This window comes from Eulemur rufifrons, chromosome 10 (assembly GCF_041146395.1).
Source record: "Eulemur rufifrons isolate Redbay chromosome 10, OSU_ERuf_1, whole genome shotgun sequence".
Lineage (NCBI taxonomy): Eukaryota > Metazoa > Chordata > Mammalia > Primates > Lemuridae > Eulemur > Eulemur rufifrons.
Window position 1 is genome coordinate 16,872,586 of NC_090992.1, and position 23,167 is coordinate 16,895,752.

Consider the following 23,167-nt stretch of genomic DNA (forward strand, 5'->3'; position numbering starts at 1 on the left):
TACCACTACAATAAATCTTCAGACAATTGGAAACTTCCCGGCGTCCTGCAGGGAGTCTGGGGCCCCGGACTGGACTTTGTGGAGGGAAACTAGAGAACTTCAGATGTTCCCTCCCTGACTATGTGAAAAACTACAGTGCTCTCTCTCTCTCTCTGCATTTTGGATCATCCTGTCCATTTTTGCACTTCTGTTGCTGGGTGGTTTTTCTTGTGTATGTGGCTTTTCCGTGCCAAGGGAGGAACAGAGGAGAGGTTAATAATATAACCTAAGGGAACAAAAGTCGAGCAGAGCAGCCTCTGGTTCCAGCATATACATGAACTGGTTCCTGCTTACCTGCTCTGGCCAACGTGGGACCCGTCACAGCCCTGAGAGCTCTTGTGTTTGCAGGAGTCCCCTACCATATCAAACATGGTAAACTACGCTTATATCACACATTAGATATAATACATTTATAGAAACATTAAAACAATTCTTATAATTTGGCTTCTTACAATTTTATTTTACATTTTTTGTATATTGGGACCGATATATTTTTTCCGAATCTAAACATTTTCATATGCTCTCAAAGGGCTCACGTGCCCTAGGTCTTGACTCACATAAGAAATGACCTTGCCTGGCATGGCGATTCCAGTGGCCCCCTCATGGGCTATTGTCTTTTCTGAAAACACTGCCTGACTGTTCTCTCTCAATTGGCCACTAAATGTGCAATATTGTCCTGGTCATGGTGTCACTCACCTTCCATGGGCTGGCCAAACTCTGGCCTGTTCTTCACTCAACCAAAGCTGACACTTGTGTTTCAAAAACAATGTCTTATTATAACTGAGGGGAGGGAGTTTTTCCAAGCAGCTGAACCAATGGAGCAAGGAGTCTGGGTCCCTTTTCTAAACTGTAATTCCTTCCAGAAGAATCCTATCCTGTCTCATCTCTGGAGGATCTGTAACAACTTAATGTGGTTATTATTACCTGAGGCAAAAATACTATGTAGCATTTAAATGTATCACTCTACTGGAACTTGGTCTGATGTTGCTTTCATCCAAAGATAAAAAGTACAAACCGTTCTGAGTACTTGGCAGCAACACTGGCAGTCTGTAGGCAAATCGAGTCACTACTGTGCAAAGGCCACGTCAGTGATGCCCAAATTCTGGCATGTCTGATATAAGTAAATCAGTCTTTTTCTTTTATTGTCACAGCTGATCCGTCACCCTAACTATTTTACCCTCTTCACCAGGACAGAGATTGCCCTGGAGCTTAAGGACCTCTGTTCGGTAAAAGGTTACTAAGAACAGTAATAAGGAATAATAATAAAAGTTAGCATTTGTCCAGTGCTTCCTACATGCCTGGTTCTATTATCAGAATGTTTTGTACCTTATCCCACTGGTCAAACATTAAGGCTCTATGTCGATGAGCTTATGATTTTCTGTTCAAAGATGAGGAAACTGCGGCTTGGAGAGTTGAAGCCATTTAAGACCACTCATCGACAGAAGGAATTACGAAATTTTTTGTCTGCTGCTAAGTCTGTGCTTTGAGTCTTTGAGTCAGTTTCTCCTTTCTAGCTTGAATTTCATTCAAGGGGCATCAGAAGAAAGTCAGTGAGGTTTAGGGGCCATCAGTGGATCTTGCTGAGGACCTGGAAGAGGGTGTGACAGTGCATCCTTGTCGCACAACAGGCTGAGTGCTCTCACAGACCTGCAGCTGAGTCCTGGTCTGCCAGAGCACCGGGCGGCGGGGGGGGCAGCTGGGGAAGTGGGGGTAACACACATCCCAGCAAAAAAACAAAAAAACACAGCATAGGCCCCAAAATGAAAGCACACAACCTATTCGGGGAGTGACAATGTCACCAGCAGGAATTTGGTCAGCCTAACTGGGTAGAATGAACCCTCATGGGAGACACGGGAGCTAAGGCTAAAAGGAAAGGTAGAATAGAACCATGCTGTGAGGACCTTTGGGAGCAGAGCCCTGTGATAGGACAGCAGATAGCAGAGGTGGAGTAAAGGGTTGGATGCAAAAGGCATTTCAACAGTAAAATCAGCAGGACTTGGACATATTTGAAAAGTGGGGAGGGAGGTGTAGGGAAAGTGAATCTGAGATTTGTACCTGAACCAAGAGGGCGGATGAGGGGCGTTGCTTACTAGGATGAGGAGTACGTGCAGGAGGATGCGCAGGGGACTTGGGAAGGTGGCTGGGGAGGACTCAGTGAGTGCAGTGTTGGACATGTTGAGTTGGAGGTGCCTGCGGGACATGCAGGTGGCGAAGTGTATTTCTTCAGCTAGGCATTGTTGTGTTTTTTGGATTTTGTTCTCCAGTCCATAAATAGGCTTTGAATTCTCCTTAAAGATGAGAAGCTGCCAGTAAAAATAATGTTGGAATTAGTGTGACTTGACCGTGGCCGGAGGAGACCCCCTTTGGCAAGAGCCCAGAATATGGAGAGCAAATGGTGTTTCTGGCAGTGTCATACAGCCTCCCAGCTGCTTAGCAGGGGCACAGGCCTGGAGAGAGGCCCCGGAGCAGAGGGATATTGGAGTAAGGTGGAGGAAAGGGAGGTAGGAGGATTATCTCTAAGAAGAAATCACTTTTGTTTTTTATTTTACACACATGGGGCTCATAGACTTGCAAGAACAGGGCGCAGCAGCGGAGAGAGATGGAGAGATAAGGGTGAGCCTCCCTTCACGGGAGGCTGGAGGCACTGTTGCTTTCTGCTCAGCAGCATCTGGTGCTCCAAGGGATGCATTTCTGGTGCAGGGCAAGAAGAAAGTGATTCCAAACCATTTCATGGCTTTCCTCGTGTTTGCCTCAACGTGCAGTCCACGTCTCAGTTCTCATCTGCTCCACGTGTAGGGGTGGGTCTAAGGATATGCAGAAGTTTCATATATGCAAAAGAGAGCGGTGCACCCTTTGTGCCCTATGTGGTTTTTACTTACCTACTGACTTGCTTGTAAAGTAATGTCAAAGGGAACCCATATCTTTGCAGTGTATCCGATTCTGGGAGCCTCACCTCCCTTCTTGTATTAATTTAGGAATGTTTCATTTCTGCAAAAATAGTGCTGTGATCTTTGCCTTTCTATGCATGCCTTTTATCTGGTGCTTGCAATGTGCTGTGCAGATGTTCCCCTGCCAGACCCTGGAGCCCCCGGTTTGCTTTGTGATTCTTGGCTAGTTAGAGTCCCTCTGGGCAATACCACCTCTTTACCTGCAACTGAACACGACAATAAGGTACTTTGAGGGGGTGGCAAAGGGGTCTCCATCCACATACCACCTCGTGCTTCTTTGCCTTTGATAATCAAACCCTTCTCAGGGTTTGATTCAGTCTGTGTAATTCCCACTCATCAAGTCATAAATTCAGGCACCAATTAAGTCTGTCTACAGTGAGTGACACATTCAGTGCTGTGCTTGTGGTATCCCTAGCAATATAGCAATGAACTAAACATGGTCATTCACTGCATCTAGGAGCTCACTTAGGGGTGAGATGAACGAAAGTGAGCATAAACTTGCAATTTGATACGGTGGATGCTAAGATGGGGGTATGCGCTAGGCACTATGGGAACACAGAGTGCAGGCCCCTAAATCACCCTGGTGAGACAGAGAATGCTTCTTACAGGATGTAAGAGTTTGGTAGTGTTTGGCTCCTGGGTCTACTGTTCGTAAGCTATATTGTTTTGGGCAAGTCACTCTACACCTGTGTGCCTTTAAAACGTGAGAATGAATTAAACACGTTGTAGAGCACCAAGCACATACTAAATGCTCAGTAAATACATATTCACTCCTTCATTCAGTAAATATCAACTGAGTACCTGCCATGTGTTGGGCATTGCCCTTGAAGATATAGAGAGGTGCTCCCAGGTCTTGAAAAATATCAGTATTTCTAGGAGATAAATTACATCATCTCAGCTCTTTTTCTTCTGCACAGACCATACTTGGAGAAAGTCGGGGAAGTAACAATAATAGAAGTTCTCTTTTGTGCCTATTGAAGCAGCAACTTGGACTTCGCTAGGGAGGGTGAGGGAAATTCCAGGCAGCCAGGAAGTAGCAGGTGAAGCTGTGCCGGACTTGCACTTCTGGGGTTTTCATGTCACCATAGCTCTAGCCTACAGGAGTCATGTCCTCCCAACCCCATCTCAAATTAAGGTCAGTGTCATGTAGGAATGCATTGTCATCTTCTATCTCTGTCAAAAACAGTCTAAAAACCTTTAAGTTGTGTAATCACCCACTGCTGCTGAGTACTTGAAGTTCATGTAATAAAATGCACTGCTCCCAGGAGCTCTTCCTCAGAAGCTGGCCGCCTCCTTCCCGTGTCCAGCTACAGCTGTCTCAGACCCCTCCCACAGAGCCACAGAGCAAGGAGGAGGAGAATGCAAACCATAGACCCAGCTGAAACCTTAGCATGGCCCCAGAGAGACCTGGGAGCCATGGAGGAGTCCCGCCTGTCCCATGGTGGATAGAAGTCTGCTTCTTCAGAGAGAGAAGCGTGGGCAGCAGGGAGCTACGGACACTCACCATTATCACTATTGTCCGTGCTCCAAAAATGCAGCGTCAAGCAGCCTCCTTCTCTGGGTCCACAACACAGGGCTGGCTTCTCCAGCCCGGGTGAACTGAAAGATGCACTACTGTTTGGGGCCGTTCTCTTTCCAGCAAACCTCTTGCCCTGTCTTTTTATTTTTTCTTTCATTCTTGAGATATAATTCAAATAATCTAAAGCTCATCATCTTAAAGCATATAATTCAGTGCTTTTCAGTATACTCACTGTGTTGTGCAACCATCACCACGATCTCATTCCAGAGCATTCCCACCACCCCAGAAAGAAACCTGCTCCCCATGAGCAGTCTTTGCCCATTTCTCACTCCCTCTAGCCCCTGGCAATCGCTGATCTGGTTTTTCTCCCTATGGGTTTGCGTATTCTGCGCATTTCATAGAAATGGAATCATGCAGTATGTGCCTGTTGTGTCTGACTTCTTTCACTCAGCATGATGTTTTCAAGACTCGTCTACGCTGTACATTGTATCAGTATTTCATTCCTTTTTGTGGCTAAATAATATGCCATTGTATGTACCACAGTTTGTTTCTTCATTCCTCAGTTGATGGCCATTTGGGTTGTTTCTGCCTTTTGCTATTTTGAGTGAATGCTGTTAGGAACATTTGTGTACAGGTTTTTGAATGCATGTTTGTTTGCAACTAGTCTTGGGTGTATACCTGGGAGCGGGATAACCAGGTCACATGGTAATTCTATATTTAACTTTTTGAGGAACTGCCGAACTGTTCTCCACAGTGGTTGAACCATTTGTATTCATACCAGCAACGTACGAGAGTTCCAGTTTCTCTACATCCTGCTCAACACTTGTTATTATCCGTTATATATATTTTTAGTATAGCCGTGGTGGATGTGAAGTGGTGCCTTCATTGTGTGTGTTGATTTGGCCACTGTAGGCCTTTCCACTTCTCTCTACCCAGGATAGGTTCCTATCAGAATAGGTTTCTCTAATCTGTGACCCGGAATGTTTCCTAGAATGGAAAAGAAGATATGGACAGTTTTTAGTATTTTGTGTTGGTTGTTATGTCATTCTTAACATTGACTTGGCCAGAATCTGCATCATCCCAATCTTGACCTTCCAATTCTGATGCCTCTTACTGCTGCGTTTGCTAATTATAAAGCCTGAATTGGGAAAGGCAGAGATAGCTGTTCCCTCTCACTCACACCAGCACCCTCCCTGCCCAGGCAACCTGAGAGGAAAGATAAGAAATGCATTGCTTTCTCGAGCACTCTCTTCTCTTCATTTCAAACCAAGGGGTTAATGACTTATACAAGAAACTCTAGCTTGAAAGAAATTAAAATCAGAGCATGACCACATCAAGGCCTACTATTCAAGAATTTGTGATTCCTTAAACATATGCTCACATAAAGTGCTTTCAAGAGAGAGTTTGATAGGCAAGTTATACTTAACCAGCTAAAGGAAACCCGAGTATTTTCATGTATTTTAGCTGTGTGTTTCTTTTTCCTTTATACACTGCGATTATGACTTAATGATTATTCTTATTAAATGAAGTCCTAAAGGATCTCTATCAAACAGTGAAGTCACCAACTCATCGTGTATACTTGTGAGTTATCTGTGGGTATTTCGTAATTCAAGCTTTTCTAGCAAATGTAAACTGTCATGTGTCTCAACCAGCCCAAATTAATGAGACTTTGGAGTGTGACCATCGAATCTATTGATTACTAATGAGACCAGAACAGTGGAGCACAAAGCAAAACAGACACTGACTCTGAATCCCATCCGTGTGCTGGCCAGGTGACCTCGGGCAAGTCACTTTTTCCCTCTAATATAAAATGAGATTCTGACATGTAAGTTACGGGGCTGTTTTGAAAAGTAAATGAGATGACTTACGTAGTGTTAGTCCAGGGACAGTCCTATAAATAGGAGGCATTCAATAGAGGGAGGCCAATAATAGTAATAGATGTATCATTCTTTAAATATTAATAATAGATTCCAAAAATGTTTCAACTAAACACTCTTTTGTTTTGTAGATAATATATTAACTAGATTAGGGAACTGATTTTTAAGGCATCCCATAGTGAGTTCTCTTTTTTAAATGGACAAATCATTTCTAGTTTTTTGTTTTTTATCTTATTTTTGGATAGCAGGATTTCCTCAAATGGGATATACCTGTTTGGAATCCTAATCTCTTGTCTCTGCTTAAAAAATGTCCCAGTGTGATTGTCAGGTTGGCAAATGCTGGTGTAGCAGACAAACAAACAGCAAGCACACAACAAAACCCCCCTGCTGTGCCTAGTGCCAGGGAGCCGGGACCTCTGAGTAGAAGGAGCTACTGACTCTTGGGAGAAAAAGGCTGATTTCACTAATCTTGTTCTCCACTGGGCTTTAAGGATAATCTCAAAAGATGTTTAGGTTAAAATGAAAGCAAAAGTGCTCATACCATAATAAGAATCTCAATTATAACCCTGGGAGAGCAATGGGCAGTGGATGTGATAGACAGAACCCTTTTAGCACATCTGTTTTTGGTAATTTCTAATACAAAGACTGGTGCCTTTGAAACTAATTGGTCGGTCCAAAGCAGTGTTTTCAATAATGCAACTGAGAACTTTTTGTTATGTAGAACAGTCCTTTCTGGTGCTGACTTTGAGGACTGAATTAATTTTTCATGAGTTCATAAGGCTCCAGGCTACTGTTCCAGCCAGTTCTAGTTTCTCAGAACTTTTTTTTTTCTTTTTTAAATATGTAGGGTGATTTGTTTTAAGTGTCTTGATAGGAAGATGGTATTGAGGAGCTCTATTTTCTCCATGGTCACCATCTGGAAGTGTGATTCTGAGGAGCTTGAGACTTTTCCAGTAGGCCCTTATGAGTTGGACTAGTCTCACTTTGCTGCCAAATATTCTTTCTTCGTCTTCCGTTTTCCTTGCATATGCCTTGTGTACGGCGGTATACACGCGATCCCCAAACTAAGAGGGTAAGTGGGAGAAGTGTGCTTCACTCTTGGAGAGAACTGCCTTCTCAGAACTGCAGGATTTGAATGAGGGATGAGACTGGTAGCGCTTTTTTCCTGTTCATTTCCAGGAAGGGATCATGAGTCTCTATGCAGCCACTTGGGCTCCTAAAAGGATCTACCTTCACGAGTCTGGTTGCTGGAAATAGGGTCTTATCTAACAGAAGTGGAAGGTGCTGACTTCCTTGTTAGCCTGTCTTAGAAAGCAAACTCGGCCTCCTTGTTTTCTGAAGCATCTCCCAAACACTCTAATTCACACAGATTGCCTCCACTCTCCAAACTCCCATAATAGTATGTATTCGTAGCAGGAAAAAGTAGAAAATAGCTTTGAGCCTGCCTTTCTTCCCCAACATTTTATTAATGTTGTAACTGCAAGAATTGAAGAATATCTGACATTTACTGACATAACTACCTTTGGAAAGGAAAGGAGAAAGAAAGGAAGGAAGGGCGGCATATGGCTGTTGTATAGTTTAGAAGATGTAGTCTAAGTGCTGAGACCGCCGTAAATGTAATTAATAGGAGGAAAAGCTCTGAAAAGCCTTTCCTGCTCTCCCCGACCACCTCGAGTTTGAGGTCGATGCCACTCCCATGCACCCCCGTGGAATCTGGTAATTGCTCAGTTGTGATGACCTGTATGCGTGTCTGTCACCCTCACTAGACTGAGATCCATGAGCACAAGGACCGTGGTTATCCTGTTCGCACATTTACCCACGGTGCCCGGCGTACAGCCTAAGTAAATGTTTGTGGAACAAATGACTGAGCAAATGAACGCAAGAGCCATGTAAATTATTTGGAGGGCTCTTCTCAAAAGAAATGCTACTGAGGGCCAGGTGTGGTGGCTCACGGCTGTAATCCTAGCACTCAGGGAGGCTGAGGTGGGTGGATTGCTTGAGGTCAGGAATTAAAGACCAGCCTGAGCAAGAACGAGACCCCATCTGTACTAAAAATAGAAAGAAATGATCTGGACAGCTAAAATTATATATATGGAAAAAAATTAGCCGGGCATGGTGGTACACGTCTGTATTCCCAGCTACTCGGGAGGCTGAGACAGAAGGATCGCTTAAGCCCAGGAGTCTGAGGTTGCTGTGAGCTAGGCTGACGCCACGGCACTCTAGCCTGGGCAACAGAGCGAGACTCTGTCTCCAAAAAAAAAAAAAGAAAGAAATGCTACTGAAAAATATCAAGTGTACATCCCAGATACTCAGAATTGATTTGGAGAATGATGCTTTACTCCTGGAACTTACCAGGGTTCAGCCATCATGATACCAGGAATCATGGAAAGAGTGATAGATATGGAATATTGGTCCAGTAAAGAAATCATGGGCAGCTGAACATTTTTCCATCTTTCTTCATGTTGTATTGACATTACCACTATTACCCCCTCCGTCAGAGTGTATCAGCCTCACGTGAATGCATTGATCATCATTTGCAGAGGTGGGGAGTAGGAGAAATGAGCTGGCTGTAAGAAAAACTTCTGCCCTTTTCGAGTAGCTAATCAGCAATGGTTCGATGCCTATTGGTGGGATTCTTCAGGTCCTAATGTGTATGCACAAGACCCTTCCCCCCCCTTCATTAAAGGATAATTGATTGAGGTCAGAAGATTGGAGAGTCCTGGGAGATTTTTAATCCAGTGCCATCATGCAAAGCTTACTGCATCAATAAGACAGTTCCACAGGGGAATGGAGGAGTAATTGAGATGCCACACCAGCTGGAATCCAGATGAAGATACATTTGGAAGCTTAATCACAATCATGTTCTACACTAAATATTCATCCGTCTGTCTCCCAAAGAGGACAGGAAATTAAGTTGTCAAAAGCAAGGGGTGGGGGGGTGAAGGTTTAGCTGAAAGAAGAAACCCACACCTTAGCCTTAATCTCTAAATATGCAAGACTGTCTTAAATGGTTGAAGCAAAAACCTCTTCTTTCCAATTTTATTTCCTGAGAAATATTTGAGCTGTTTATACACCATTTATCAGCTTTACAGTTACCAAAATGGACTGTTAAGATAACGCAGCCTCCTTACTGTGGAATAAATACAGATGAGCAATGCCATCTCAGTAGAAAATGCTTTATTGGGCCAATATAGAAAAGTATTAAAGTTGTGTAAACGTGCAGGAGGCAGCAGGGGAATCCCTAAGCAGAGCTGACAGGCTGGGATTGCACAGGCCTTCAGGGACTGCATCCCCAAAGGTGAACTCAATCCCGGATGTCGTCAGTAGGAATTACATTACATGTTGTGGGTTTTCTTTTCTTTTCTTTTCTTTTTTTTATTTCCAAGTTAAACTCTTCATGATCTCATCTAAATGATCTCGTGGCATCTAAATTTTATTTCAAACGGTGATTTGAAAAATATATGTTGCTGCCATACATTAAATGATATTTTCCTTAGAAATTTTGACTCAACAATGTGAATCAAACATTGGCTTTTGTTAAGAGAGACAGTGAAGTTCAGTGTTATATTGTTATGTGAGGAGCTTGCATTAGGTAGGATGCCTTTGGCTGCAAATACTAGAACAATCCCCGTTCAAATTAGTTTTAATAAGATAATGCACTATCTCACATGGCAAGGAGTCTTTAGGCAGGGGATGCTCCAGGTGCAGTATGTTAGGGTACTTGCTCTGCTTCTGTGGGGTTCTCTTGGTGTGCTGCCTCCCTGAGCGCGCTGACGCCATCCTCTTACTGCGTCTGGCGTGGCCGTGGGATGTCCCGGCCATCGTGTCCTGATGCTTCAATCTCTAGCAGAAGAAGGGACTCATCTCTTCTCTGTGTTTTTCTCTTAGGGAGGAGTAAACTTTTCCTAGAAGCTCATCAGTTGATTTATTCTCACTCAAAATCTACCTAAGCCAGCCCACTGTGATTATTTTATGGCCATCTTTGCTTGGAAGTGGTGGTAGGAACACACACTATTCTCTTCATACCCTCTGTAATACGACCAAGGTGAAGCTGCTGCTGACATCATTGAACTCACGTGGTGCAGTGGAAAGAACACAGGCTGTGGAGCCAGACAGCCCTGTATTTGGATCCCATCGTCATCACTAAATAGCTGTGCGACCTTGGCAAATTAGCCTTAATGGGCTTCACTGCCTCTTGGTAAAACACGGGTATGAGGCCTGATCTCAGAGAGCTTGTGAGCATTACAGCATGGAGCACGGGGGGGTGGGCCCTGCCCAATCCTTACCCATGGCCACACGTGCGTTTTCATATAGTGGGTCTTAGTGCCAACTCACTAATGTGCTGCTTTTTTTAGTCTAGGTATAGGTCTTCATTTTGTAACCCCACTTCTCATTTAAACGTATTGTATGTATAGAGTATAATTTAATTGATAGTTAATGATAATTTAATGTATATACCTGCATTTGGTATGAATGTATCTCATGTGTGTGTATATATGATAAGTACATATATATTATATACACATACACATATTCAATCAACAGTTACATATTGAGAAGATGTCCTATGTTCCATATTAATGCTACTCAAAGTGTCATCTATGGTTGTGATCCCCAGCCCCAGGCCGCAGACTGGTACCAGTCTGTGGCCTGTTAGGAACCGGGCTGCAGAGCTCTGCCTCCCCCCATTGCCCCTTCTGTGGAAAAATTAAATTGTCTTCCATGAAACTTAGGAACCTGGCCACACAGCAGGAGGTGAGTGGTGGGCAAGTGAGCAAAGCTTCATCTGTAGTTACAGCCGCTCCCCATCGCTCACATCACTGCCTGAGCTCCCCCCAGCCCCGTCCGTGGAAAAAGTTGTCTTCCATGAAACCGGTCCCTGGTGCCAAAAAGGTTGGGGATCACTGGTCTAAAAGACTGGTGCCAGTGGGCAAACTGTATATTACTGGTCTGTGACACGAAGTTGAGAGTAGGCATTTAGACACACGTGTTGTAATTTGACACTACTAGGACATCTAGCCCATGTTCATTTTTCTGATCATTTTTATTCTATTCTACAAAAATATTAGCGCATGATAGATTGGAAATTTTTGAATAAACCCCAAACCAAAAGACAACAACCTTGCCCTTTGCGGATCACTTGAGAAGGTTACTAGGACGGACACGTATTGAAGACACTCTTTGCCTTCCACGTGCTAAGGGTTTATTTGGAGTGAGAAGAGATGATCACACAAAGTTGTTAAACAGCAATGCAAACACAACCATGAAAAACATTGTCATAAGGCAGTCGTAAATGGCCCAGTGGAACATCAGTGGCTGCGCGAGCACTTGCTGCAGGTGTCCGAAGGGGGATGAGGCCGCGGTGCGGCGGTTGTTCTCAGAGTCTTCCTTAAGCAGGTGGATTTGTTTTGATTTCCTCTGCATCCTGCACCTCCTGTCAGGGCCTGCTCTGTCCCTTGTCACCCGTCAGCCTGGCAGGTTAATCTCCCGGTGAGCGAGAGCCTGCGAATGAAGCTGGATGGAGTTATATGTCAGACTGCAGCGGGCACGCACAGAACACCCCGCTCCATCATCCCTGACGGGGCTTTGATGTTAGCGTGAAACACGTCCGATTACACGGGCCATTGTGTCATGTGTCAAATCAGTGTTGGGGCTCCATCCTAACGCTTTAATTAGTGGAGGTGGAAGGAAAGAGTGTATTATTTTTCTGTTTCAAAGCTAAGCCCTTAACTCCCACTGAGAACTGCTTGGTGAGGATGCCCAAGCCTGAAAGCGGGCTTCTCTCCTTTTAAAAACACAGCTTACACCCCCTAGGATAATGGCCATAGTCTCAGCGAATGAAGAGAGCTGTGAGCCAGAAGGCATAGAACCTCACTAAACTTAGGCCACCGGCAGCAACTTGTGGGAACTAGCCAAGCCCCCAAGTGTCCCCATCTTCGTCAGTGTGAATGCTTATTAATTATTGACTTTGCAGGTTTCTTAGCATTAAAAAGTGGCTATTAATGCTTTTATGTGTCTCACAGGAGTGTCAGTTGTTGCGTTGAGATAATGCCTATGATAGTGCTTTAGATGCAACACAAGATAATAGGTGAACAGACAGGATAGAGATGGGAGAGTAGAGAGGGTGCAGTTAGAGACCTCTGCTTTTAAGAGATCTCGGTTAATTAGCAGCAGTTTGCCTCACACCTAAAAACACCTTGTTTTGCTTGTCCCACCATGAGCAGGTGTGAGTGTTGGGGGTCAGGCACATATTTCACCCAGAAAACTGTCCAGGCATGACCAAAACTCTTTGCCATTTGTGACCATGGCCCTGAGTAATGAGAAACCTGCGTTTTGCTCTCTGCTCCCGGAAGAAGGTCATCCAACTTAATACTGAATGAAATCTCTAAACGTCAATAAGCCGCATTCGTTGTGACATCTAGACTCCTGTGTGATTAAGACCTCGGGTCTGGCACTTGGTTTATCAGCGTGTGTCGATTCTCATTTACATAAGACGGGTTATTCCCACATCTCTGCCCAAACACCACAGGAAAAAAACTACTATAAACAATGAAGGGGCTGAGGATAGAATTACAGCCCATCATGTCTGTAATCCCCACTTCACATTTCCCTTAAGAAGAACATGGCCCTGTGCGTTTAGGTGTTCTTTATGGAGGGAGAGGAGAGGTGCATTTTCCACTGCTTTATTTTGAGCTTGAAAAATGTCCGATTTCATGCCCCTGATTCAATCTGCTGCACGATTGCAGGGTGGTTTCTGCGTCTCTCCTTTAGAAACTACACACTGATGCTCCTCTCACCTCCCGGCAGCTGGATGCTAACAACTGAGGCTGGCCTCAGGGATCCCCTAGGTGTGCTCCTCTAGTGCTGTGTATTCAGGCTGAAGTGGGTTGAGTGTAACTGGATCCTACGAAGGAGGAAAGTGACTTCTGGGGCTGCTGGAAACCATCCTTCCCTTCCTGGGGAGCCTCCTCCAGGCAGGGGCAGTGGGACCCAACACTATGGATGCCTTTTCTTCCTCCAGTGTTAATGGCTACAAGGCAGATGGGTTTGTTTTTGCAACTCAGGTGAGCAAAACCATATCCGAGAGAAGTTAGGGTCACAAGACCACACATGGAGTCAGTTATATGACCTGGCAAATAGGACAATGTTTATAGGTCTTCATCTTCACATCCATAAAATGTGCTCATCTGTAAAATTAGGGATGCGAAAAGAAGTCTAATAAAAAGTCTCAGAGAAAGGAGATGCTGGAGTTTATATAACAGGATTCCAGACCCTAAGGTACCATCTGTTTTAAGTAGAAAACCATCAAGAAAGGATGGAAGTTTGTGGTCACTTTCAAGGATCCTCTCATTCCATCTCCTACCACTTACTACTGTGTGACTTTGGGAAAGTTACTACACCTCTCTGGGCCTCAGACAGCTCATCTTGGAAATAGACAGTTATGGTACTCACTTTGTAGTATTGCTGTGAAGATTAAATGAAATAATTCCTATAAAGTTCTTAGAAGAATACTGACATAAAGTTAGCCCTCAACGCTGCCTAGTAGTAGTAGTAGTGTTACTGCTACTGTTGCTATTATTTATCAAGATGGCTGTCCCCGCTGAATGAGACAATAACAGTGATTGTCTCCACCACTGCCAGGTTCTCTCCTTATGGCCTATCCTCAATATCTGTTGAATCCTAGAAGTCGTAGATAGCTCTAGAAGGCATCCAAGAATCCAAGTCAGTGGTTCTCAGCCTCAGTTCACAAAACAATCATCTCAGGGAACTTGGAATAATACCAATGCATGGGCGCTATGTGTAGAGATTTTGATTTAGTTGATGTAGAGTCCACCTGGGCCCCCAGAGTTTTAAAAGCTCGCCAGGTGATTGGAATGTTAAGCACCACTGGGCCAGTGGAAGACCCTGTTAATTTCAATATTGAAAATAAAAGACATATATAAATGACTTAATGGTCAGATAATTTTTTGGCAAGAGCACTAGGGGGACACAATGGGGGAAGGATAGTCTCTTCAACAAATGGTACTGGGAAAACAGGACTTCCACGTGTAGAACAATGGAATTGGACCCTTATCTTATACCATACCCCAAAATCAATTCAAAATGGATAAAAGACCTAAATGTGAGACCAGACTCTAAAACTTCTAGGAGAGAACACAGGGGGAAGCTCCTAGACATTGGCCTTGGCATTGAATTTTAGATATCACACCAAAATCTTGGGCCACAAATGCAAAAATAACTAGATGAAAATGTATCAAACTAAAAAGCTTCTGTCAGCAAAGGAAACAGTCAACAAAATGAAAAAGACCTGAATAGACATTTCTCAAAAAAAAAGACATAAATCTCCAACAAGTATATGCAAAGGTGCTCAGCATCATTAATTATCAGGGAGATGCAAATCAGAACTACAATGAGATACCACCTAACACCCCTTAGGATGGCTATTACTGGAAGTCAAAAGGGAACTAGTAATAATGCTGCCATTATGGAAAAGAGTACGGAGGTTTCTAAAGAAATTCAAAAGAGAACTTCCATCCTCTGAGCGTGTACCCAAAGGAAATGAAATCAGACCTCATAGAGATATCTGCACTCCCACATTCATTGCAACATTTTTCACAATCGCCAAGATACGGAAACAGCCTAAGTGTTTGTCAGTGGACAGACAAATGGATAAAGAAACTGTGGTACGGAGAGAGACTGGAATGTCATTCGGCCCTAAAGTAAAATGAGGTCTGACCATTTGCCACAATGTGGATGAGCCTGGAGGACGTTATGCTAAGTGACATAAGCCAGACCCAGAAAGAAAAACACTGCATGATCTCCCTTATATGTGGACTCTAAAAAAAGAAAAAAATTGTATGTACAGAGATAGAGAACAAAACGGTGGTCATTCAGGGCAGGAGAAGATGTGGGGCAGAGGTTACAAAGTAGCAGGGGTGCAGGATGAACGAGTCTAGAGATCACATGCGCTTCAGGAGGACTAGATTGTGCGGTGTTTGGGACTCATGCAGAATGAATAGATTTTAGTTGCTCTTTGTCACAAAAAAAGTAAAGGGCTAACTGTGGGATAAGGGATATGTTAATTTCCCTCAATAAGATTTATTTTTAAAAAGCATGAATAGTATAAGCTACATCTCCCAAGTCTAGTGTTTACCACCGGTGTTATGTGAGATCCTCTTAGTTTAGATTATTTATAGGTTATTAGTCCTGCAACTATTGTAATGTGAATTAGGAAAAGATATAACTAGCATATCAACTCTGACTTCCCAGGTAACAATCTTTAGGTTGAAATTTCTTTTAAAAAATGGGGGAAATGTATATAAATTAGACTTAAAATATCAAGTTAAAATTTATACATTTATGGTAAAAACTGACTTTATCACATAAATGAAATGACTACAGTTTGGGAAATGTATGAACCAAATATGACTATAATTCTGAGTAATTGTGAGTATCCTAAGGATTAAAATGATTTTTATTCAGCAATTGTAAAATTTTCAGCATTTAAAAAGATAAAGGTAGATTTATGAAATACAATAAAACCTCTAAGAGCACACAATTCTTGGATTCTAGTAAATTATTTTCAGGACACAGAGATAAAAAAACTGTTATTCCATATTTACTCAGAACTATAATTATAATTACTTTGTCTATATTGACGTGGCTAAGGATAATGGTATCCTGCATTTTCGTAATGCTTTGCCATTGACAAAGCACTGTCACTGCCATTATTTAATTGGGCTTCCTAATAACCTGCTGAGGTTCCATTACTAGTCCCTTGTCACAAATGGGCGAAATGAGGCCCAGAGGGGTTAGTTAGGTGGCCTCTGCCAGGGTCCACAGCCAGGGCATGGTGGGGCAGGACTGGAACCACGTCGTCTAAATCCAACCCAGTGCTTCGTATTTTTACCACACTTGTTCTTCTAAGTCCTGCCCGTGCCTCCTACTCTCTCTTCCACATTAAATTATAAAGTCCCTCAAGGGCACCTCTAACTGCGTGACAAAGGAAAACCACCTAATCACCTCCTCACAGGTCTCTTTCATGTATGCTTTTGCCCAGCTCTGATTTCTCCAGACAACAGTGGAAGTCCTCATGACTGACAGTCAGTCAACGACATCCTTACCTAAATCCCTGCCGTGGCTGCCCATTTTGCTTTGCATAGACTCAAAGCCCTGCTCCACTTGACCCCGTCTCCCACCTCCTGCCCCTCTGTTTTTGCTCACTGGGCCCCAGCCAGCTGCACGGCCCCTGGAGTCCTCAACCAGGCCAGGTGCTAGTCTCTTCCTGCCTAGACAACGCTGTTCCCAGCAGCAGGAAAGCTCTTCCGAGAAAACCTAGCTTCGGTGTCACCTCCACAGGCGATAATTCCCTGACCTCCCAATTGGATGAGACCCCCCCCCCACCCCGCCGCCGCTTACTCTTTCCTATAGCACATGGATCCTTCCTTCATAGCTCTCATGGTGTGGAATTACTCATTGGCGTGATGATCTGTTGCAGGTCTACCAGAAGGTATACTCTGTGAGGGCAACTCTAGTCCCAGACTCCAGCACAGGACTTAGCACACAGTAACTCAGTGAATATTTGTTGCATTACCGAACAGAATATGAAACGGCTGAGGGGTGGCTTACCCCCCCTGAGGACAGGGTGCAGTTTTCCTTGCCTACAATAATTATAAGCCAGGAGCTACGAAAAGTGCTTGCAGGAACTTCAAGGCTGATGGGAACCATCTGTAATGATATTATCCTGAAGCCACTGCCTAAGCCTAAGTACCATTAGTACTACTATGCAGAGTACTCTAGAAAGGAAATGAGGACCTGTCTGGTGCTTTTAAGCTGCTTTTTAAGGGAGGGAACGTTTTAGTTAAACCCTCAGGTAGAATACCCTGAGCCCTACCTGGCCCACGTTTCCATAAAGAAACATGCCAGAGCCCCAGGGTGACAATTTCAAAAGCACATATCTAGCACAAGAAATTGGAATTCTGTTCTCTGTTTCCAATGACGTCACTTTCTACATCTGAGCCAATAAGTTGCTTTCGTTGGCCAAACTTCAGTCTCCTTACCATTAAAATAGGTGTAATATTGCTTATTCTACTTAACTCATTGGATTGTGTTGTAGATAAAAATGAAAATATTTTGAATAGGTAGAAACACTTTACATTATTATTTGAGCCTGAATTATCACAGATAGGGCTTCTTCTTCTTAAAGTCTTTTAAATTAAAGAAGATGCACTGATTTCCGTAGATACAAAGACATTCCAAAGACATGAGTGAAAGGACAAATGCATTATTCATTGGCATCATGGATGTAGGTGGGTGGTCAGATGGAGACAGAGGTCTATAACAGATCTCCACCTGCCGCTCTGAAGACCTGGATTTGAACCTACCGTGTCAGCTCTTTACTAGCTGTGTGAGTTTGGTAGGCCACATAAATCCCTGGAAGCCTCAGTGGGCCCTATCTGTAAATTGCAGGGGCTGGGAGTGGGTGGGAAGTGGAGAAATGGATGAAAAGTCGACTAGGAGAGGCCTTTGGAAACAGGGAAGTGATTAAGCTGTGCAAGGCATTAGTATTATCCAGGAACTTGTGTACTTAGCCCGGGGCCGTCAAGAAGTTGTCAGGGAAGGCTGCCCAGAATAGCAAGGAAGTCTCGGGAATGACTTGAATAATAGCTAGGAGAGGGCAGGTCTCATCAGAGAAGGCTGCAGGCGAGGGCGCAGCCTAGGGGAGGGCTGACGTCCAAGGTGCTGGCACGACCCAGCCCTGGCACTGGCTGTTTTTCCCCTTTCCAGGAGCTGAAGTGGTTCCTAAAAGCTCTGAATTACAAGGCAGAAGACAGCATCCAGGTGGGCAGAATCTGTTAAAAGGATCCCAAGTACACTCAGGGATGTTTGTTTTTGATTAGAAGATAAGGATTAACTGGATTAATGGAGCCTCATGGATGGAGAATGTGCAGATGCTAATTGCCCCTAAATTACCGTGGATTCCATTGGAATTGTGTATTCTCCTCCACAAACCTAACCACCGCCCTCCTCCTCTCCCTCCCTGCCTTCCCACACAATGCTGAAATGTATGTGTCATTGGAACTGAGATGAAAGAAAGGCCTTGAAATTTATTTTCCACTTTCCTCCAAGATCTCTTGTTTGCAAAATACAAGAGGATCTAGGTTACTAATCTAGTTCCAGTTTATTTCAAACAAACCAAAAAAAAAAAAAAAAAAAAGAATGTATTCTAGGGATTCAGGTTTCTGGAAGTCTTTTTCAAGCCCTCATTCCTTGCTTGGTTTCTGTATCACACCATTTAAATTAGTAGTTCTCAAAGTCAGGTGCACATCAGAATCACTCCACCCAAAGACCCTGTTAAAACAGATAGCTGGGCCCTACCCTGCAGTCTCTGATGCAGTAGTTCTGAGGAGGGGCCCAAAATTTGCATTTCTAACAAGCTCCCCCATGACACCATGGATAGTGCTGGTCCAGGGCCACACTTTGAGAACCAATGAACTAGGAAAACGTCAAAGTATTTTAAAGAATTTGGTTAAGGAAGAGAGTAGAGTGCGAACCTCTAACTGTGGCCACGTCTCCTTAGAGGATGAGGTACAATCTCTCAGAACAGAAAAATTACTTATTATGTTAACATGTATTTCCTAAGTCGGCTGTGCATAGATTCTCTTGGATTTTATAAAGCTTATGGATGGCTTATGGGATCAGTGTGCTTTGCCACAGCATGGAAAATGCAATGGAGTTTGGAATGGGAGTGGTTTCTTCCTGGGGCAACCCCACCCACTCCTGCTTCTGTCTGGTTTGCACACCCTTCTCTTCTGTCGAATATTAGGGTCAAGTAGTTTTTCCATAGCACCACAGTCATCGGACCTCCAGACCTCCGAACATTCCCTTTGCCTGGAGCCACCAAGAGATCCCAGTCCCTGTCCACGTTTATTTATAGATCACGTCTTTGCAAGGCCTGGGCTGCTTTTGCTAATGTTTTCAAAATTTTGCAAAGCACTGGACAGTGAGTCAACAGATTTTAGGTTTTAGCTCTGGCCTTGCCTCTGGCTTACCATGTGATTGCGGAAAAGACACTTAAACCTCTGGCTAGGTTTTTACTCATCAGTTAAAGGAGAGAGTTAGTCTAGCTATCTTAGTGGTTGAAGAACCACTTTTGGAGAAAATGAAAATGAAATCTACTGACCTCTTCCCAAGAGAATGCACATGTGCATATAAAAGTAAAATATTGCTTACAATTTTTGGACTGCCTAAATAGTAATATAGTAATAATAAACAATAATAATTGCTGACATTTGTGGAGTGCCAACTATGTACCAAGCAATGCACAAAGCACTTTACATGTGTTATCATATTTAATCCCTGCAACAACCCTATGAGCTCATAATGCCCAGTTTCTCAGTGAGAAAACCACAGCAAAGACAGGGGAAGGAATTCATCTCAGTTCACCCGGCTGCTAAGCAACAGAATGGGTTTTGAGGCATCAGACACTGTCCCCAAGCGGATAACTGGTGCCCTGTGCATGTATCACCCTGCATTAAGCGTGGACCCTGTTCTAGGTGATATTTCAAGTTCCCCAGATCTCTGAAGTGCAGAATTCACAGATTTTCCCCCCTATTTACTAACAGGCAAACATTGGGGGAATGACCCGTGGTGCTCTCAAGGCTTCTGTGCATCAGAGGTGGTAACAAAGTTTAGCATTTAAAGGATATTTGGGGATCCAACTCAGAAAAGCAAGCTACCATAGAGCCACACTTCTGTCCTTTGTGGGTGTCTTAAAAATGAACGCGTTCTTATCGTAGTTTCTGACGAGAGGCAACTTCCTTTAAAGGCCAGGGGAAGCAGCCCATCTCAGCTCCAGCAGGTCAGTAATGTGACGAGATAAAGGGCAGCTCCTTAATGAAAACCACTCTGCCTCCTGCCAGCAAAGGAGTTTTCTTAGTGCATTTCAAGTCCTCTAACACCTCTTCCCAGATCAATGGCTTTTCATAAATGCACCAGGAGATCTTTGAACCACTAATGCTTCAGGGGCTGTTTAGGTTTGGAGTCAAACTGTTTAATATAACTCTCCTCCAAGTCTGGCTCTATTGAAAGGTCTCAGGAAACAAGGCGGGAGGAATGTCTAAAAAGCAGAACCACTGTGGCCAAGTGACGTCCCGCCTGCCTCTGCCCTCTGTTTATACAAGCAAATTGGACCCAGCGTATTACATTCAGGAGGGGAAGGAGAAATGAAACGGCATGTGGGTCATGGTGGAGAGTGGAGTGAAAAGGCATCAGATTAAAGGTGCCTTTTGATTGGAGTGGGGGGCGTGGTTTGCTTAGGAAGCGGAGAGAGCCATTGATTGGCCTCATCAACGGATTAAGTCATCAACAGATTAGGCACTACAATAAAACCTGCATTGTGCCAGGGAAGTGTGGGCCAGGCTTCCATGTTCCTGGGAAAATGAGTGCCATTTAATTTAAATACTTGTTTAAACACTTAAGCTAGAGGAAGCGTCTTTTCAAAAGCTAGATCCCTGTGAGTATCAAGAAATATTATAACAGAGGGCAGTCTCTCTTCTCCCTAAAGCTGTTCCCACACTGGCTCTCTCAAGCCCTTGGTGGGAATGGTAATGAAGTAATAATAAAGGCGGGCATTTCCTGAATGTGTCCTGTGCGGGGACTGCGCTATGTGCTTTATCACATCTACTGCTCTGACTCGACTTTCAGATGGGGGAGCTGAACCTCAGGGCAGATGAGCGAGTTGACCAACACACACCCATCTGGGGTGAGGACCCCAGTGGGCTTTTACCCTTAACCACCCTTTGTCTGCCTACCCATGGGAACATGAGCCACTGAGATCTAGCGTTTTGCTCTTTCACGCCTGAAGACCTCCATGACTGAGTGGTGATTTTATGGTCTCGGACAGCATCCCCTCCTTTAGACTTCAAGCCCCTGGAGGGGAGGGGCCATGCAGTCCTTTAACTTTGCCTCCCATACAGTGCCTGGTACAGTAGAGACCTCATCCCTATCCTTTATTCTTCTCTTTTCTTTTTTGAGACCAGATCCGTCACCCAGGCTAGAGTGTAGTAGTATCATAGCGCACTATAACCCCAAACTCCTGGACTAAAGCGATCCTCCTGCCTGAGCCCCTCTAGTAGCTGGGACTACAGGCGTGCACCACCACACCAGGCTAATTTTTTTTTAATTTTTTGTAGAGATGGGGTTTTGCTCTTGCTCAGACTGCTCTTGAACTCCCGACCTCAAGCAATCCTCCCACCTCAACCTCCCTAAGTGCTGGGATCACAGGTGTGAACCACCATGCCCAGCCCTATCCTTTATTCTTGAAAAGTCAATTTAAAAGTAGTTTTAGGGTTTGGAGGTTTGTTCCTTATTATAACATTCACATAAGTTTACTGCTTAAAATGTTGTTTTAACACCAAAGTTACATAAAAATAAAAAGAAGCCAGCAGAGATAACAGTCACTGATGTTTCAGTGTCTAGCATTCTACTCTTTTTCTTATCTGTGTACACACATAAAGATATGATACCTTAAACAGGACTGTGCTATGCATGTTATTTTGTAGCCTGATTTTTTTGCTAACAGTACATAGTGGGGATCTTGCCATGTCAATAACTACAGATCTTCAGCAGTTTGTCTATCATAACCCTGTGTGGTGTTCTATTGTATGGTTGTGTCATAATTCACTTAATCCACAGTTGATGGACTTGTGTGGTTCCTGATGTCTGCTTGTCTCTGCAGAGATGCAGCCAACACTCCTGTACTTACACCCTGATACTCCTCTTTCAGTCCTTGTTCACAACCTGACTTCTTGAAAACTTCACAGCTGCAACATTTACTTGGATTGTGGTTCTCCTAGCAATGGCAAAACAGCGTATGTTCTCCATTTCAGGATGCCTCAGAGATTTATATAATTCAGTTTTTAATATAAATATTAGGCTGTGGCCTTTCTCTTAGAACAGAAGGAAGTCACAGGTGCCTATTTCTGAGTCAGTTCTCAGACTATCCTAATGTCCTCTCCTGTTGAAAACTCTGTCTCCGGGAGTCACCACACCCAGGAGTTAGAGTCATGTTCATAAATGACTATGAAACTATCTATGAAATTGTCTATGAAATTGCTGTGGACAGCCAATAAACCTGGGGTCAAACGTTAATGAATGCCAGTGAGAGCGTGGGGAGAGGAGGCAGACTGGTGATTTGGGGGCTTGGGGAATAAGTCACTCACCTGTCAGTTCACGGGGTCAAGGGCATCCTGGGGAAGCACAGGTGGCTATAGCTAGGCCAGGGCCACGCCAGGTGCAAAGGTGGAACTGGGGGAGCATTCAGGGTGGTGGCAGTAGTATATAACAGGGGCCCAGAAGCCCTATTTATTATTTTCTATCAGCCAAGCGAAGGCAATTTTTAGATTGAGATTTTTTTTTTGATGATCTGTCACCATGGTGATGGAATTGGAAATTCTTTTTCTGACAACATTGCTGTTAAACCATTTGTTTAATTATTTATATACCATGACTCGAGGAGGCCCCCAGAGCTGCGTGCTTCTCTCTCTACCAAAAAGAGAGTTGATCTCAGCCATCTCTTGGCTTCCTTACAACAGAGGGGTCCCGGTTTCCTGTGTGCCTGGTCTCTACCAGGTATGGAATGAACCTCCTGGAGTTCCCATAATTCATCCTGCAGAAGCTCATGAGAGGATAAGACTAAAGAAAGAGGAGTGAAAGATTTACCATCTGTTCCAGGAAAATGGTTTTGAGCCTCTCTTACTTCTTCTCTGGGCCCAGCTGATTTG

The 23,167-nt window shown here is 43.9% G+C and overlaps 1 protein-coding gene across 2 annotated transcripts in view; it reads left to right on the forward strand.

Annotated features, from left to right (window-relative positions):
* SLIT3 (slit guidance ligand 3) overlaps window positions 1-23,167 on the forward strand; it is a 576,436-nt gene that overhangs the window by 229,349 nt on the left and 323,920 nt on the right. The window lies entirely within an intron of this gene.